The sequence below is a fragment of the Zea mays genome, chromosome 2 (assembly GCF_902167145.1).
Source record: "Zea mays cultivar B73 chromosome 2, Zm-B73-REFERENCE-NAM-5.0, whole genome shotgun sequence".
Classification (NCBI taxonomy): Eukaryota; Viridiplantae; Streptophyta; class Magnoliopsida; order Poales; family Poaceae; genus Zea; species Zea mays.
Window position 1 is genome coordinate 46,251,962 of NC_050097.1, and position 20,364 is coordinate 46,272,325.

Consider the following 20,364-nt stretch of genomic DNA (forward strand, 5'->3'; position numbering starts at 1 on the left):
GATGGCATACTGACGAAGACTATAAATGATAATGGTAAAATTGTCAATGACTCCGTGACTATGAACCTATATGCTTGAGTACTTTCATTTATAATTTGTTTTACTTTTTACACTGTTGTCTCGTCTTATTAAAAAAATTATAATTACTATTGATTTTTATTGTCTTATCATTTAGCATATAATATGCTTTAATTATGGCTTTGAATTTTTTATTTTTTCGCAAAAATAAATAAAACGACTATGTCAAACTTAATAAAAAAAGTCAAATGAACTATAAATTGGAATAGAGGGAGCACTGTTTACAACAACTTAACGGTTCCACGTCAAATGGCCTTACGTATTGCGATGAATCTATATCTATGTATGTATTTAAGCACTACTTTATCTAACCTCTATACCGTTAACTAAACAAAAAAAATATATAACAACCATATTTTGCTTTACTAAGCGTGCGACGCGCGAACAACTCGACGCTCATATACGTCCATATCCGCGGCTCCAAGCAATTAGTGGGTACAGACGTACAGTAGCACTAGTGCATGTCTGCATTTTACTGTGTAAAATTGGTAAATGATGATCGGTTGATACTCAGAGTACAAATGGTTATATCCAGCAGGACATGAAGGTTAAAATAGAAGATGGAGACGAATAAGATGCTAAAGATACCTTTATAGATGATTTTTTGTTTCACTCCGGAGGCAGGAGTTCGAGGACTACGATCGAGAGAGTTTACGCTTTAGACTATCTTCAATAGATTTCATATCTCACTTTCTATTTTAAACTTTACTCTACAAACAGTGCAATTTATAGTACAAAACAGTACTTCGCATGACGTGCTGAAAATGACCTAAGATTGCCTTTGGCATGAGAACAGGTGTGGAATAGTCGCGTTTTTATATTTTCCGGGTTAGTTTGGGAACCTATTTTTCTAAGAGATTTACATTTTTAAGGTAATTTAGTTCATTTTCGCTTAGAAAATGGAAATCACTTACGTTCTATTTGGATCATTGGAATTAAATTCCATTTTAATAATAGTAATTTAGACACATATCAATTAAGCTAATTCAATTTTATACAAAATATATTTATATACTATTATTAGCAAGATGTCGGAGATATTAATTTATGTGCTACACTTTTACTATAGAGGAGTGAGCCGAAGATCGTCCTATAAATTGTAGAGTAGAAACAAATTCTATTGATACATAAAATTATTTCCCATCCTCCACCCCCATGAATTTGAGATAGACTTATATCTGAACTTTGGAAAGTGGTGGAATGTTAAATTCCAAGCTAAATAGGTTACTTTATTAAATAAATTCTAATTCCTGCAAAATGAATGGATCCAAACACCCTGTTAGAAAAATGGGGTTCTCAAACTAGTCTTTAATGGGATAATTCTAGTGTATATTTAGTTAGAGCGATATATATGTCGTTTTAGTTTTTTTTATGGGTCGATTGAGAAGCAGGATGATATCGCATATTTTACACCGTTAAACAACAGTTTAAATACTATGGAGCGCACCTGACGTTTTAGTTTCGTTTTATAGCTCGGCAGCTAATAAAGAGAAAAGTGCGTATAACGAAAGGAAACATAAATCTAAATCAATGAAACTTTTTTTGGGTTTCCGCACTAAAGTGAGAGAAACAGCGAAATATTGGTTTATAGCGTTTCAAGCGACGACGTTTCTTGAAAGACAGTCAGTTCCCAAAGAAAGCGAAGCAATATATATAATAAAGCAACCTTCACGTTGGCAAATGCTTTAAGCTGCCACATACATTTTGTAGCATTGGGCTTCCACAAAAGATCGGCCGAACAACTAGAGAAGCAGGCGAGGAGACGTGGCAAGTCGCTACGTCATAGGCGAGTTTTTTTTGTCTTGCGCCGAGATGTCTCTATCCCTCTCCATCTATTGGTATCACCCCCTCCCCGCGTCACAAGTCCTGACGTTCGACTCAGTTCTGAGAGCGACTGTTTGAAGATATTTACAATGAGCACTTCCCTCTAAAAAACGCAAAAAGATTTGCAGCAATAGTATCATCTTCTTAACACCTTCGTAAATCTGCTTAATGATCAATATAACTAGCTTGGATGAAATGCCCATGGTTTCCAAGCATCATCAACCACTTGATTATCTAATAAACACCTTCCTGAATTTCTTGTATTTCAATTAATACGCGTAAGAAAAATAGATTGAGACTTATTTAATCAATTTAATTAATGGAATTTGATGTTTGATAATCAATATAATTATTTAAATTAATGTTATCTGCTAGTGTTTATGAATATAATTTAAAGACTTACAGAAAGACAAATCGACACATTAAAGGAAGATATTAGAAGACAATAACAAATAACAAATAAACTAATATAGTACAATACTAATAAAGAGAGAGATGATTTAAAAGTTCTATGGGTGAAATAAGTTTCGTATGAATAAAACTAATTAATATTTTCTGCTGGGGTTTGGTCGTTCGCCTCGCCTCGCCTCGCATACTTGCTCGACGGAGGTTTGGTTGTTCGCCCCGCCTCGTAGACTTGCTCAGCGGGGGATTTGGTCGGTCGCCCTGCCTTACAGACTTGCTCGACGGGGGCTTTGGTCGGCCGCCCTATCTCGTAGGCTTGCTCAGTGGGGACTTGGTCGGTCACCCTGCCTCGAAGACTTGCTCGGTGGGGACATGGTCGGTCGCCCGCCTCTCATACTTGCTCGGCGGGGACTTGGCCAGTAAATAGGCTACAGAGAGGTTCATAGGCCTCACTTCGAGTAACCCTTTCTTGGGTACCCGACAGCAGCCCCTGAGCTTTCGTGCAAGTCCTTGGAGTTGATCGGAGGCTTTCTTGTTGGGGGTCTGAAGCCCCGCGTAAGCGCAAGAGCATCAGTATGATGTAGCCTCCAAGCCCTCAAGTAATCTGTGATGATTGATTGGATGTTTACTGAGAACACCTAGAGGGGGGTGAATAGGTGATCCTGTAAAATCAAACACTAAATAGCCACAAGACTGAGTTTATTAGAGAGTTAGTGCGACTAAGTAGCTTTGAATCGAGTTCTTGTGAACACAACGATCACAGAGAAAGCAACACAAGATACACACGATTTTTATCACGTGGTTCGGCCAAGTAACACTTGCCTACTTCCATATTGTGGCGTCCCAATGGACGAGGGTTGCACTCAACCCCTTTCAAGTGATCTGATGATCAACTTGAATACCACGGTCTTTTCCTTTAGAGTCTTTTCCCGTGTGCGAGAAATCTCCACAGTTTGGAGTCTCTCGCCCTTACAATTAGAGATCACAAAGAAAGCACAGAGTAAGGTTGGGGAGAGCAACACACGCAAGACTCAAATCCGCAGCACAACCATGCACACAAGTCACGACTTGAGCTCGAAACACAACACACGGAGTTCGCAACTCAAATGGAGCTCAAATCACTAACATAGAAAATCAAATGCGTGGAGTTGGAGTCTGGGAGTCTTAGAATGTTTCTTGAAAGCTTGGTCACCTCCTCCATGCGCCTAGGGGTCCCTTTTATAGTCCTAAGGCAGCTAGGAGCCGTTGGAGACAATCTTGGAAGGCAATTCCTGCCTTCTGTCGAGTGGTGCACCGGACAACCACTGTTCATGTCCGGTGCACGATCTCCTTCCAAATCGGGCGCATCCGACCGTTGCTCCTCCGGGCCCGTTGGCGCACCGGACAGTCCGGTGCCCCAGCTAACCGTTAGAGCAGTCCACGTGTCGCCCACAGATTGTGCGGCCGACCGTTGGCTCACCGGACAGTCCGGTGCACCACCGGACAGTCCGGTGAATTATAGCTATGTCGCCTTTTTTGTTTACCGAGAGCGGCGAGTTCGTCGCGGATGACTCACCGGATAGTCCGGTGAATTATAGCCGTACAACTCCGTTGATTCCTGAGACCGGCTACTTCACCGTTGACCAGCCTGGCGCACCGGACACTGTCCGGTGCACCACCGGACAGTCCGGTGTGCCAGGCCCGAGAAGATACTTGGTTGTTCACAGCCAAGTCTTTTCCAATGCATTCCTTCTTTTGTTGGACCTGTTTCTAGCACTTAGGCAAACACATTAGTGTACAATATAATACACTAAGTCTAGAAACATACCTTGTACATTGATTTGCCTCATCCAAAGTAGTTGCGCGCAACACTGTCCTGCGACAACGTACTCGGCATCAGCGTTGGATAGGGCAACAGATGTTTGTTTCTTGGAACTCCAGGACACCAGAGACCTTCCTAGAAATTGGCACGTCCCTGATGTGCTCTTCCTATCAACCTTGCACCCGGCATAATCGAAGTCTGAGTATCCAATCAAGTCAAAGGTAGACCCCTTTGGATACCAGATCCCGAAGCAAGGCGTAGAAACTAAATACCTAAGAATTCGCTTAACGGCCACAAGGTGACACTCCTTGGGGTCGGATTGATATCTAGCACACATGCACACACTAAGCATAATGTCTGATCTACTAGCACAAAGATAAAGTAATGAACCTATCATGGACCGATATGTCTTTTGATCGACGGACTTACCTCCTTTGTTGAGGTCAACATGCCCGTAAGTTCCCATCTATGTCTTCGCGGGCTTGGCGTCCTTCATCCCAAACCTCTTGAGAAGATCCTGAGTGTACTTCGTTTGGGAGATGAAGGTGTCGTCTTTGAGTTGCTTCACTTGGAACCCAAGGAAGTAGGTCAACTCACCCATCATCGACATCTCGAACTTTTGCGTCATCACCCTGCTAAACTCCTCACAAGACTTTTGATTAGTAGAACCAAATATTATGTCATCGACATAAATTTGGCACACAAAAAGATCACCATCACAAGTCTTTGTAAAAAGAGTGGGATCGGCTTTCCCAACCTTGAAAGCATTAGCAATTAAGAAATCTCTAAGGCATTCATACCATGCTCTTGGGGCTTGCTTAAGTCCATAGAGCGCCTTAGAGAGCTTATATACGTGGTCGGGATACTTGTCATCCTCAAAGCCAGGGGTTGTTCCACGTATACCTCCTCCTTGATTGGCCCATTGAGGAAAGCGCTCTTCACATCCATTTGATACAGCCTAAAGGAGTGGTGAGCGACATAGGCTAATAATATTCGAATAGACTCTAGCCTAGCCACGGGAGCAAAAGTCTCCTCGAAATCCAAACCTGCGACTTGGGCATAACCTTTTGCCACAAGTCGAGCCTTGTTTCTTGTCACTACTCCGTGCTCGTCTTGCTTGTTGCGGAACACCCACTTGGTTCCCACAATGTTTTGCTTTGGACGTGGCACCAGGCTCCAGACTTCATATCTTTTGAAGTTGTTGAAGCATTCCTGCATGACCAACACCCAGTCCGAATCCTGCAAGGCCTCTTCTACCCTGAAAGGCTCAATAGAAGAGACAAACGAGTAATGCTCACAAAAATTAGCTAAACGTGAGCGAGTAGTTACTCCCTTGCTGATATCACCCAGAACTTGATCGACGGGGTGATGTCTTTGGATCGATGCTCGGACTTGAGTTGGAGGGGCCCGAGGTGCTTCTTCCTCCATCATTAGATCTTCCTATGCTCCCCCTTGATCCTTCCCTTCTTCTTGAGGTACCTGTACATCGTCTTGAGTTGGGGGATGCACCATTGTTGAGGAAGATGGTTGATCTTCTTCATGTGGTTCCTGTGGTCGCACATCGCCTATCGCCATCGTGCGCATTGCGGCCATCGGAATTTCATCTTCATCTGTGTCATCAAGATCAACTTGCTCTCTTGGAGAGCCATTAGTTTCATCAAATACAACGTCGCTAGAGACTTCAACTAATCCTGATGATTTGTTGAAGACCCTATACGCCTTTGTGTTTGAGTCATACCCTAGTAAAAACCCTTCTACTGCCTTGGGAGCAAATTTAGAGTGTCTACCTTTCTTCACTAGAATGTAGCATTTGCTCCCAAATACACCAAAGTAAGAGACATTGGGTTTGTTACTGGTAAGGAGTTCGTAGGAGGTCTTCTTGAGGAGGCGATGCAGATAGAGCCGGTTTATGGCGTGGCAGGTTGTGTTCACAGCTTCCGACCAAAACCGCTCAGACGTCTTGTACTCTCCAAGCATTGTTCTCGCCATGTCAATCAGCGTCCTGTTCTTCCTCTCTACCACACCATTTTGCTGTGGTGTGTAGGGAGCGGAGAACTCGTGCTTGATGCCTTCCTCCTCAAGAAACTCTTCGACTTGTAGATTCTTGAACTCGGACCCGTTGTCGCTTCTTATCTTTTTCACCTTTAGCTCAAATTCATTTTGAGCCCTCCTTAGAAAGCGCTTTAGGGTCCCTTGGGTTTCTAACTTATCTTGTAAAAAGAACACCCAAGTGAAGCGGGAAAATCATCAACAATTACAAGACCATACTTACTTCCCCCGATGCTTAGATAGGCAACGGGTCCGAAGAGATCCATATGAAGGAGCTCCAGTGGTCTTGATGTTGTCATCACATTCTTGCCATGATGATTGCTTCCCACCTGTTTCCCTGCCTGACATGCTGCACAAGGTCTGTCTTTCTCAAAACAGACATCGGTTAGTCCTAACACATGATCTCCCTTTAGAAGCTTATGAAGGTTCTTCATCCCAACATGTGCTAGACGGCGATGCCAAAGCCAGCCCATATTAGTCTTAGCTATGAAGCATGCATCTAGATCGGCCTCCTCTTTCGAAAAATCAACTAAGTAGAGTTTGCCGTCTAATACACCCTTAAAAGCTAATGAACCATTACTCCTTCTAAAGACAGATACGTCAACGTTTGTAAATAGACAATTGTAACCCATGTGACACAATTGACTTACAGACAGAAGGTTGTATCCAAGCGACTCTACTAGAAATACATTCGATATTGAGTGCTCGTTAGTGATGGCAATCTTGCCCAAGCCTTTGACCTTGCTTTGGTTCCCATCTCCAAAGATGATCGCATCCTGGGAATCCTTGTTCTTGACGTAGGAGGTGAACATCTTCTTCTCCCCCGTCATGTGGTTTGTGCATCCGCTGTCGATTACCCAGCTAGAGCCCCCGGATGCATAAACCTGCAAGGCAATTTTAAGCTTGGGTTTTAGGTACCCAACTCTTGTTGGGTCCTGCAAGGTTAGTCACAATAATTTTTGGAACCCAAATACAAGTCTTGTCTCCCTTGCATTTGGATCCCAATTTCCTAGCAACTACTTTTTCATTCTTACATGAAAGTACAAAAGAAGTGTTGCAAGCATGAAAAATAGTAGTGGGTTCATTGCACATTTTCCTAGGCATATGAGGCACAACATGATTTCTCCTAGGCCTACTTCTACCAAGAACAAAAGTAGAGCTAGAGGCAAACATAACATGTGAATCATTATAAGCAGTATGAACATAACTCTTATTATAATGAGAATGACTAGCAATTTTCCTATCATAAATAAAGGCATGGTTCCTTTGAGGACTATTCACCATAGGGCCCTTCCCTTTCTCCTTGTTGAGAACGGGAATTCTTTGGCTTGTTAAGTTCTTGGTTTCTTTTCGAAAACCAAGTCCATCCTTAATTGAGGGGTGTCTACCAATAGTGTAGGCATCCCTAGCAAATTTTAATTTATCAAAATCAATTTTGCAAGTCTTAAGTTGAGCATTAAGACTTGCCACCTCATCATTTAATTTAGTAATAGAAATAAGATGTTCATCATAGGCATCAACATCAAGGTCCTTACATCTATTACAAATACTAACATGCTCTACACATGAACTTGTTTTACTAACTTCCTCTAGCTTAGCATTTAATTCATCATTTAAATTCTTTAAACTAGAGATAGATTTATGGCAAGCAGATAACTCAGAAGATAGCATTACATTTCTCTTAGTTTCTAAAGCAAGAGATTTTTGAACACTAACAAATTTGTCATGTTCCTCATACAAAATGTCCTCTTGCTTTTCTAGCAGTCTATCTTTTTCATTTAGAGCATCAATTAATTCATTAATTTTCTCTACTTTGGCTCTATCTAAACCTTTAAATAAACCAGAGTAATCTACTTCATCATCGGAGGATTCCTCATCACTAGAAGAAGAGTACTTAGGGGAATCTCGAATACGTACCTTCTTCTCCTTAGCCATGAGGCAAATGTGGCGTTCATTAGGGAAGAGCGAAGACTTGTCGAAGCCGAGGCAGCCAATCCTTCATCATTGGAGTCAGATGAGGAGTAGTCAGAATCCCACTCTTTTCCAAGGTGTGCCTCGCCCTTCGCCTTCCTGTAGTTCTTCTTCTTTTCCCTCTTCCTGCTCTTTTCTTGTCCCTGGTCATTATCATTATCGGGGCATTGTGCAATGAAAGGACCAGTCTTACCGCATTTGAAGCAGGAGCGCTTTCCCCTTGTTTTGTTCTTGTTGGAGTACTCCTTGCGTCCTTTAAGTGCGGTCTTGAAGCGCTTGATGATAAGCGCCATTTCATCTTCATTGAGCCCGGCAGCCTCCACTTGTGCCACCTTGCTTGGTAGCGCCTCCCTACTGTTGGTTGCTTTGAGAGCAACGGGCTATGGCTCGTAGACGGGTAGTGGACCATTTAGTGCATCGTCCACGTATCGAGCCTCCTTCACCATCATGCGCCCGCTCACGAATTTTCCGAGGATCTCCTCGGGCGTCATTTTGGTGTACCTGGGGTTTTCACGAATAAGATTCACAAGATGGGGGTCAATTACAGTAAATGACCTTAACATGAGTCGGACGACATCATGATCCGTCCATCTTGTGCTTCCGTAGCTTCGGATCTTGTTGACCAGAGTCTTGAGCCTGTTGTAGGTCTGAGTTGGCTCCTCTCCCCTGATCATCGCGAACCTCCCCAGCTCGCCTTCCACTAGTTCCATCTTTGTGATCATAGTGGCATCATTTCCCTCATGTGATATCTTGAGGGTATCCCAGATTTGTTTGGCATTGTCCAAGCCACTCACTTTATTATACTCGTCCCTGCTGTTGGGGGCCTTTGGCTTCCGAAGGTCCTCAAAAACATGATTTAACAATGTCTCTGGAGTGGACAGGGATCTTCGAACTAGAGCCCACAGTATGAAGAAGCACAGAAAGAATACGAAGGATGGAACAGAGCCGAAGCTGTGCGCAAGGGAGCTTCGGCATGATGGCAGAAAAGAGGAAACCGACTTAAAGAGGAAAAGACTATCTAGACCCAAATAGATTACTATAGAGTTATTGTCAAAAGCAAAGGGCCTGGATGTAATTTTGCATGGGCTACGACCCGTGCCTATAAATAGGTGAACAGTATTCCCGTACTGTTCACGCTGACTTGGCATTCGCTTTCGCGTCACGCTTGTACCCTTGCTTTCCTTCGAGCCGAAGGTACATTTATAATTTGTTATTGTTGATACAGTAACGCAAATAAAAATAAGTTGATAATAATGTTTAAAGTGTTTATGTTATTTTCCATATTTTGTATATGAATCCTTCTTCATCATTTATTGTGCTTATGAAGGTATGTCCTTCATAACCTTCGTCCGGAAATCATTATATCTGAAGGGAGATAATGCTTCGAAGGACGAAGGACTTTAACGTTTAACACTTTCTATGTTGCCTTGTTCTTAACTCTTAGCATTTGAGAACAAGTCCCCAACATTGGCGCCCACCTCCGGTGAACTCACTTCCACTTTTTGAGTTTCGAACACCTTCGACAAGCATAGACCATCGTCATGCCGCCAAAGAAAGCTTCAGCAACAGGGGCTGCCGCTCTGCAGCCGCTGGACCCCAACCAGGAGACCCTCTCTCTTCGGGAGGCCCGAATCCAGAAGAGGAAGGCCACCAGTCCAACGCCTCAGGAGGACGACTTGGATCAAGAGATCAGGAATATGGAGATGCTTCATCAGCAGGTGCAAAGGAAGAAGGAAAAGATGGCTAGGCTAGCTTACCTGCAAAGGCAGATAGACGAAGCCTCTGAAGAAGTTCGCCATCTTGCTCAAGATGAGCATAACCGAAGGCCTCAGCACAGAGAGCTTCATCAAGAGGGCTTCTTCAACGAGGATGACTGGTATGAGGATTTCCATCATGGAAATTTTGCTTTTGATGATGCTTCTCCTCTGTCAGCAGAACTGCAGGCTACACCTTGGCCTCCGTCTTACAAGCCACCTCAACTCCCCATGTACGACGGACACTCAGATCCAAAGCAGTTTCTGATGAGCTACGAAGCAACAATATCTTCCTATGGTGGCAATACTGCAGTCATGGCGAAGTCTTTTGTCATGGCTGTCAAGAATGTTGCACAAACCTGGTACTCCTCTCTTTGGCCAGGAACAATCACATCATGGCAGAAGCTGAAGGATATGCTGATTACCAGTTTCCAAGGGTTTCAAACAAAGCCGGTCACTGCTCAAGCTTTATTCCAGTGCACCCAAGATCACGAAGAATATCTTCAGGCGTATGTCCGAAGGTTCTTACGCCTGAGGGCACAAGCGCCAATAGTGCCCAATGAAATTGTCATTGAGGCCATGATTAAGGGGCTTCGGCCAGGACCTTCAGCCCAATACTTTGCTAGGAAGCCCCCTCAGACTCTGGAGAAACTGCTTCAGAAGATGGATGAATACATCCGCGCTGACAATGACTTTCGACAGAGAAGGGAGGAAGCTTACAGGTTCTCCGAAATAGCCAGGGGCTTCGGAGGGAGAATTCATCCTAGACATGTCAGATCAATTCATTCCACTCAGAATGATGACAGGGGAAGCCAGCAGCAGAGGCCGCAATATTCCTCCCAGGCTTCGGGGCAGCAGCAGAGCTATCCTCGGCCCCCAGCTCCAAGGGGCAGAGGTGCCAGGGGCTTCGGAGGAAGGTTTGGGGATTAGCCCAGGAAAATTTATTGCCTATTCTGTGGCGAGGACAAGGGCCACACCACCAGGATGTGCCATGTCACCATCCAGAAACAGAAGGAGATAGCAGAAGCTGCAGCCCAACAGAGCCAGTCGAAGCAAGTTATGCATACTGCTTCGTACCACTCGCCTTATATTCCAGAGTATGTGGGCAACCACCCTGCAGCTTATGTTGCTTCGGCAAGCCAACCTCAGGCATCTTGGCAACAGCCTCCACCTCCACCACCAATGCAACGAGGCCAGCAGCCAGAAGGGAGTCAGCATACTCACCACCAACGAGACTTCAGAGAAGAGTCCAAAGCTCGCACAGTCAATAGTACTCTGCCAGAATCGAAGCATATTTACTAACAAATATCCTACCTCGGCAGCAGTTTTTGCATTCAGTATCATTTTCTTTTTAATAAGGAACAATTATTGAAAGCCTAAGTGTTTTTTGTCGTTTTCAATTTCTTGTAATAGCTTCGCTTTTGCCATAGTAAAAATATACCTTCTCCACAGAATAACGGAGTCCCAAAAAAAAAGTTGCCGAAGCATAAGAACTTATGGTTACAAAGAGAATCTCCGAAATAACAAAAAATCGTTCATAAGGGAGCGCAACGTAAGTTTTCTGCTCAAAAGTCGTTCCAAAGGGAATGTAGAGCTTACAGCGAAAAATAAACGCTGATTCCGCTGAAGTAAAAGGCGAAGAAGCTCCTAAGGGAGGCTTACAGCGAAAAATAAACGCTGATTCCACTGAAGTAAAAGGCGAAGAAGCTCCTAAGGGAGGCTTACAGCGAAAAATAAATGCTGATTCCGCTGAAGTAAAAGGCGAAGAAGCTCCTAAGGGAGGCTTGCAGTGAAAAATAAACGTCGATCTTCGGCAAATATCATTTTGCATAACATCACATCATCACATCATTTGCATAGCATAACATCATACATCATATTGCATCAATGACGCAAGAAGGGGGTTCAATGTTGATATTCGGAGATTGTTTCGAAGAAACAGTGCCAAGGCACAAAAATAATTATTGAAGAAGCATACCTTCGTCAAACTCTGAAATGAAAAGATCTATTGGTTACTGATTTTACGAAGATTGGATGTTTTTATGAAATATGGATATTATTTACGAAGCATGAAAAGAAGGGAAGGTGTTTTTTCGCCGAAGGCTCAAAAACGGTATGTACGTAAAGTTTCATGCATCGTAAAGAATTGAATCATAAATAGCTTATATATTACATTCAAAGTTACAAAATATTACACATATTGTCCAACAAATATTACATTCCAAATGTTTTTACAATAACATCTAATCTTCCCTTAGAACTACTTCTGCAGCTTCGTTTAGTAGTTGATCAACAACTTTGTCCATGATAGCTTCAGCCATTTTTCTAATTTCGTAATCCCCCTTTACGTTGAGGTCCGCTAATGGCTCGGCAGGCTCTGAGGGAGGAGAAAGTGCGGCTGTGTTACAAAGTGTAAACAAGTTCGAAATCAAAAAGTTACAACAAAAAGCCAAAAACTAGTAGTCAATACCTATTCGCCCTTCGAGATCCGCACTTTTCTCAGCGGCCTCTGCTACTTTTCTAGCGTCATGAATACCTTTTTCGCTTTTCCGTATAATTTCTTGAGCCATCTCCCGGCCACCATTTTCCCAGATGTCGGTGAAAAATTTTCCACCAACCAAACTTGCTTCGGCCGAAGGGTCTTTTATGTCTTCAGAAGATAAGTCGGCTTCGGTTTGTGCTAAGGATTTCACATGATCGCAGCCTTTTCTCTCCAAAACAGTGGCAATCCCCCTAGCACCCGAGAAGGCATATATGTCTCCGCGGCCATTCAAAACTTCTTCAAAAGCTTCAGCTTCGTGGCTGATCCATTCAATTGGGCCCTCGGGGTCGCCCCTAATGAAATTTTCTTCACTTGAGAACGCGCCAACGCTGGCGAAGCTGGTTTTTATTTTCTTAACACATTCTATAGACTTTTCATAACACCTTTTCTTGGATGCACGAATCTCTTCAACGTTTTTCTCTAAATGATTGGTCCATTGTTCACTAATTTCTCGTTTAGCTTCTTCAATTGTGCATTTTTCTTTAGCTTCGGCTAGCTGTTTCCGAATATCCTCAATTTCACGCTTCTGGGCCTCAGCTTGAGCTTTGAAAGCAGCTTCGTCTTCTTTTATTTTATCCACCAACAAATGTAATATTTTATCTTTTTCGAGACCTTCGTTCCTTAGTTCAATTACTTCGGAACGAAGGTTGCTCAAGGCTATGGTACACCCTTCATCTTCGGCATCTTTTTGTGCCCTGAGGGCATTGCTAAGTATAAGGCCCTACAAAAATGCGCTAATAAGTTTAATCAAATGAAAAATTTTGGCTTCAAAAAATAATACAAAGATATCATTTTTTCACCTTTAAACTATTGTATGCTAAGCTGTCGGCCAGCTCGTCTTTTGACAACACCGAAAGCCCGTCTTCTAATGTCGGGAATCCGAAGCTCTTGCTCATCTCTCGACAGACAGAAATCTCCTTGCTGTCAGGGAGACAATACAAGAAGTCTTCTTCTCCGCTGCCGTTGAATATCAGCGCCCCTTTTGGATATTTCAATTTTTGCGCATAGAACCGAGCTTCTCGTTTTCCTTTTTCGGACAGATTTTTACCCGAAGCATGACGCAAGACATAGTTAGGAGCTTCGGAAGATGCTTCGGGAATAGGTGTGGCGGTTTTCTCAGATAAAATTTCTTTTGCAGATTCTTTTTACGTTTCTTTTTTAATTTCCAAGAATTCCCTCTTGGTAGGCTCTGAAAGCCCAGTTTCAGTTTCCGCTTGACTTTTGGCAGCTTCAGCCTCAATTTGTGTCTTTGGAACTTCGGCAGCTATCTTCGAAGTAGAGCTTGAAGATTTTATTGTTTCCAGCACATCTAGCACGTTAACCATTCTTTTTCTCTTGGGAGTTGTTGTAAGGTCTTTTTGTGCCCTCAGCATTGGCATTGGCACCTCAACTCTTGCTGAAGGACTTAAAATTTCCGATGTCTTTGTCTCTTCAGCCCTCGACTCTTCCATTTTTTCCATCTCCGGCATTACGGCCGGCTCTTCAATATTCTGCAGAGGAGTTGGCTCCTTGGCTTCGGTGGCCGAGGAGGTCTCACCGACAAACTCAGGCACTGTGGCCGGTTCAATATAGCGTGGCCGGTGCGTAAGAACCTTCATCTTTTTCCTCTTCGACGCTGGCTCAATAGGAGCGGCCAAAGCAACTTCCTTCACAGAAGACATATCTTTTCTTTTTTGACCCCGTATTGGGTAACGGTAGTCAGGATAGACGAACCCAATGGCATCAAAAACTCGGTTGAGTCTTTTCTTCTTCCGGCCTCCGAAGGCTGCAGATAGTGCAGTATCTTCTGCCTTCGAGTATGGCCCAAGCAGTTCATCGCTTGTGGCCTCAATACATTTCAGCTAATCATCATCTGGTCGGCAAACTTATCTCCATATCTGAAGGTGTATTTTAATCTAACTAGTCCACCTTCGTCAGGTTTGCTGATGGTTTTCTTTGGCATTTCCCACTTTTCTACAAGTGGCCATACTCTGAAGGCAATGTGTTCCTGGATCAAATCCCTTGTCCCGATGAAAGAGCAAACTACGCCGAAGGCCCTCTGGCATTCTTCGGCTGCTTCGTCAATATCCACCTTCGGTTTCCGAAGGCCAAAACGCTGCCAGATAGGGCACATGATGATATCTTTAATATCTTCTCGTGTCTTCAAGTCGTTTTTCACATATAACCATTCCTTCATCCAGTCCCCGGGCCATCTCTTCCGAAAAGTTGGCACGGGACAGCTTGACCCAGAGCGGGCACCGAAGCTATAACAACCAAAATTGTTATGATATTGCTCTTTACCCCAGGGTTGTCTCATATAATAACTCATGCATACTACAGAAACTTTTTGCATTTGGCTCCAAACCTTGGCTCTTCACGGCCCATACGAAGATTCCCATCCTTATGATTGCTTCAGGAGTAATTTGATGAAGGCAGATTCCAAATATCTTCAAAACTTCAACCACGAAACTGCTTAGAGGAAATCGAAGCCCAGCCTTGAAGAAACTTCGGAATATCACGACTTCATTTTCCTCGGGAGTAGGACAAGTTTTCTCTCCTTCGTCAGCCCTCACAATAGATAAATCCCAAAAATATCTACCCCTCATATTGACAAGATGGCTTTGTTTAATGCTTGATTTTCCAAAAACTACATGGCTTGGCCGCCAGGGTCGATCTTCCGAGTCTTCCCCACCACTTTCCGCATCATAACTGTCGCTATCGCCAGTATTTTCAGATAAACCTTCCAAAATTTCCCTTGTAATCTTTTTTGTATTTGTCTTTGATATTGATTCAAGAAAACCAAGATTCTTCTCCTCAAGAAGGCTCAGCTTTGTTTCAGCAACAACTTTTTTATCTTCAGACATCTTCGGAAATGCTAAAAACTGCTCTTGAATACAAAGCTTAAAAATTCAAAGCCAAGAAAGTGTTGGTGCGCAGGGGCTAAAAATTGGGTGAGCAAGAGCAGATGGCAAGAAAGCGTGCCAAATGAACTCGTGGTGAGCTCTTATTTATACGCCTAGTGCGTTGAAAACTGGAGGGTCCCGCTTGTCAATGATTGTTGCTATTCCAGCAAAGGGAAGGTGTTTTTTCGGACCTTTGGCTTAAGGCCTTCGTCCATGTCGCAATCTGAATTTATCATTCTAACAAATTAATATTGCGAGGGGCTACTGTTGGGGGCCTTCGGCTTCCGAAGGTCCTCAAAAACATGATTTAACAATGTCTCTGGAGTATAATATGTGGACATGGATCTTCGAACTAGAGCCCACGGTATGAAGAAGCACGAAAAGAATACGAAGGATGGAACAGAGCCGAAGCTGTGCGCAAGGGAGCTTCGGCATGATGGCAGAAAAGAGGAAACCGACTTAAAGAGGAAAAGACTATCTAGACCCACATAGATTACTATAGAGTTATTGTCAAAAGCAAAGGGCCTGGATGTAATTTTGCATGGGCTGCGACCCCTGCCTATAAATAGGTGAACAGTATTCCCGTACTGTTCACGCTGACTTGGCATTCGCTTTCGCGTCATGCTTGTACCCTTGCTTTCCTTCAAGCCGAAGGTACATTTATAATTTGTTATTGTTGATACAGTAACGCAAATAAAAATAAGTTGATAATAATGTTTAAAGTGTTTATGTTATTTTCTATATTTTGTATATGAATCCTTCTTCATCATTTATTGTGCTTATGAAGGTATGTCCTTCATAACCTTCGTCCGGAATTCATTATATCCGAAGGGAGATAATGCTTCAAAGGACGAAGGACTTTAACGTTTAACACTTTCTATGTTGCCTTGTTCTTAACTCTTAGCATTTGAGAACAAGTCCCCAACACCTACAAAGAGATGCTAACAACACACTAGTAGCTTGGGCATTTTTATGGTTTGCTCATTAATAATCACATGATTATCAATGCTATCAAAATGCATCCCATTTTCTACAATTTCCCATATGCTAGGATGGAGAGAGAATAAATGACTACGCATTTTATGACTCCAAAATTAATAGTCATCTCCATCAAAGTGTGGAGGTTTTCCAAGGGGAATTGAAAGTAGATGCACATTTGAATTATAGGGAATGCGCGAGTAACCAAAAGAATAATTTTGATTAACTGTCTTTTTCTTTGACGAAGAGTTGTCATCGTCGTTGGCATCCCTTAGTGAAGAAGATGATGCATCACTGTCGTAGTAGATGATCTTCTTGATGCGTCTCTTCTTCTTCCCGTCCCTCTTCTTGTGACTCGAGCCTGAGTCAGTAGGCTTGTCGTCTCTTGGCTCGTTGAAGAGGGACTCCTTCTCCTTATCATTGACCACCATCCCCTTACCCTTAGCAAGTCCCTTAGATGAAGAGTACGACTCTGATACCAATTGAGAGCACCTAGAGGGGGGGTGAATAGGTGATCCTGTAAAATCAAACACTAAATAGCCACAAGACTGAGTTTATTAGAGAGTTAGTGCGACTAAGTAGCTTTGAATCGAGTTCTTGTGAACACAACGATCACAGAGAAAGCAACACAAGATACACGCGATTTTTATCACGTGGTTTGGCCAAGTAACACTTGCCTACTTCCATGTTGTGGCGTCCCAATGGACGAGGGTTGCACTCAACCCCTTTCAAGTGATCCGATGATCAACTTGAATACCACAGTCTTTTCCTTTAGAGTCTTTTCCCGTGTGCGAGGAATCTCCACAGTTTGGAGTCTCTCGCCCTTACAATTAGAGATCACAAAGAAAGCACAGAGTAAGGTTGGGGAGAGCAACACACGCAAGACTCAAATCCGTAGCACAACCACGCACACAAGTCAGGACTTGAGCTCGAAACACAACACACGGAGTTCGCAACTCAAATGGAGCTCAAATCACTAACATAGAAAATCAAATGCGTGGAGTTGGAGTCTGGGAGTCTTAGAATGTTTCTTGAAAGCTTGGTCACCTCCTCCATGCGCCTAGGGGTCCCTTTTATAGTCCCAAGGCAGCTAGGAGCCGTTGGAGACAATCTTGGAAGGCAATTCCTGCCTTCTGTCGAGTGGTGCACCGGACAACCACTGTTCATGTCCGGTGCACGATCTCCTTCCAAATCAGGCGCATCCGACCGTTGCTCCTCCGGGCCCGTTGGTGCACCGGACAGTCCGGTGCACCAGCTGACCATTTGAGCAGTCCACGTGTCGCCCGCAGATTGCGCGGCCGACCGTTGGCTCACCAGACAGTCCGATGCACCACCAGACAGTCTGGTGAATTATAGCCACGTCGCCTTTTCTGTTTCCCGAGAGCGGCGAGTTCATCGCGGATGACTCACTGGACAGTCCGGTGCACCACCGGACAGTCTGGTGAATTATAGTCGTACAACTCCGTCGATTCCCGAGACCGGCTACTTCACCGTTGACCAGCCTGGCGCACCGGACACTCCGGTGCACCACCGGACAGTCCGGTGTGCCAGGCCCGAGCAGATACTTGGCTGTTCACAGCCAAGTCTTTTCCAATGCATTCCTTCTTTTGTTGGCCCTGTTTCTAGCACTTAGGCAAACACATTAGTGTACAATATAATATACTAAGTCTAGAAACATACCTTGTACATTGATTTGCACCTTTCACCCATTTAGCACATAAGTGCTCAATTAGTGTGTTGGGCATCTAATCACCAAAACACTTATAGAAATTGCCCAGGGGCACATTCCCTTTCATTTACTTAGTTCCTCGCAAAGCCATAGGCCCGCTTTTTGCCAACCTCTTTTGAACTTCTGGCCGTGTCGGATACACTTTGCTTTGTGTCGTGGCTCCTGATTCGGCCTTTGGCTTGGTCGCCAGAGCGTAGCGTCACTTTGGTCGCGCACGGAGTTGTCCGGTGGTAGTGTTCGCTGGAGCGGGCATAGTCTCCAGGGACAGACACGTATGAAAAATTGCCCGGGGGCAGCGTTTGCCGGGCCTACTCTCTAGGGTCAGACCCGTAAGGAGTTGCCTGGAGACGGTGCCTGCCGGAGCATGGCTTGAATGCGCACAAGCGCATCAGTATGACAGTACGGTGCATCCGCGGACAGAAGGTAACCAGGGGCTTACAAATAGAGCTCCAACATCTCCTAGGTCCCTTGGGGCTATACAAAGAACCCCCTAGGTGCATGGAGATGTTACCTAATCACACTTTGAGCACATTACAACTCCAAACTTCTGCGACTACACTATGATTTGTTGGAGAGAGATTTGAGCGCGTTATTGAGCTGTAACTCTGTCATTTTTTATTCGTGCGCTCTCCCTTTTGTTTGTGTGTGTGTGTGTTGTTGCTGCATTGTCATCTTGTGTGTGCTTCTACTCCCCTTCTTACTCCAACTTTGATTGTAATCACTTGTGTAAGGCGTGAGAGACTCCAATTTGTGGAGATTCCTGTTGGAGCGAAGGTCGTCCGACCCCCTTGATCAGTTTTCTTTAACATCAATTGGACAGATGCTATCGCAGATACAGGAAGCGGAGGGTACTTTGACCGATATCGAGGTCGAGGTTTTCGCCCAGAACCGCCGAAGGCATTGAAGTGAAGGGGTCTACCGTATAAGATTGGGGCTCCTCATGGCTTCGTGAAGGCGACCCCGTCGGCTCGGACTGTTCCAAGCCATATACTTGGCAACATCGAAGGCCTGACACCATAAGACGAAGGGTGCCACGCGTGGGCGAGGACCGCGTCGCCAAACGGCAGGGCCCAAGCCGCGTTCTGCTGTCCCTTGGGCCCATTTGTAAGCCCCTCCCTGGTGTAGGGTTTACTGTATATTCGATCAAGTTGTACCTAACATCGTTGTAATAATACCGTAAGGGGGAATATTTCAGGGCTGTAGCAGGTAACCAGGGGCATAATTGTACTTAGGAGAGCACAACCACTTATCTGGTTTCCTATAAATACATTGATGGGACACGCTTAGCAAGACGCTATAGTTCCTTGCCTACATTTTGTCGAGCACCTGAGTACCCTCTTTCCGAGTGCTTGGCCCGCTTGACCACGTGTCAATCGGTACCAACAATTCCTCACAATGGGATATTGTTATAAGGAAGATAAGCTTTTCAACGCAACTGGAATCACGTTTAAAATTCATCTAGAGTCAACGGGAATCGTCGAAATAAATCAGCGTTCAGATTTTTTTTGGTGCTGTGACATCGTCTGTTGGGTTGTTAGGTCGTGTATCGTGTTGGAGTCTATTAGGGGTACCTCCAGAGGTTTTGCATGCACTAATCTTTATTTTATCAGTAGCCATCACCACATTAGGGTTTGGATTTTGCTTATATCATGTATGTCATCAAACAGTTTGTCGTTCATCGGTTTGTGAGACCCCACTTCGTGATCAATGCAGTTTTGATTATGTTTTCTTGTTCTTGCTTGTGTTCTTGATTGAGGTTGCAGGGATAAGCCTTCATGGTGAGATCACTCGTGTGTCACGAGTGATAACTAATTGAGCAATGGTGTAGTCATTGTGAGGATCCGTTCGCTCAGAGCCTTGGGTCATCAACGTCGAGATCTCCACCCAATCAAGTTATCATACCTAATAGAAGATCAGACCTCACCCTCTATCACTATGTGCTAAACTTTAGTAAATATTGATGTGCTAAACCTTAGCACCACATAACCAAACATGGCCTAAGTTGGATGCAACCTTAAACTTTACGGAGCAAATCTAAGACACGATAAATGTAAGTAGTGCCTTCATGTTAACTTGTCCAATGTAAGCAATCTGTATAGATTAAGGGACTGTTTATTTATCTAGTGTTTTGCTAAATTTTAACATTTGTGGGCTGTTTGGATAAAGTGCTAAACGTTTGCACTTGCGGTCCACGAGGATCATGCGGCCAATGGTGGGGAGAGAGAAAGAGGTATTCAATGTAAAATAAGGTTGGTAACCACTTTTAGCATAGTGCTAATGTGTGCTAAACTTTTAGCACAACACTTTTAGTCAACATGTTAGTTTCTTTAGTAGCTAAATTTTAGTAAAAA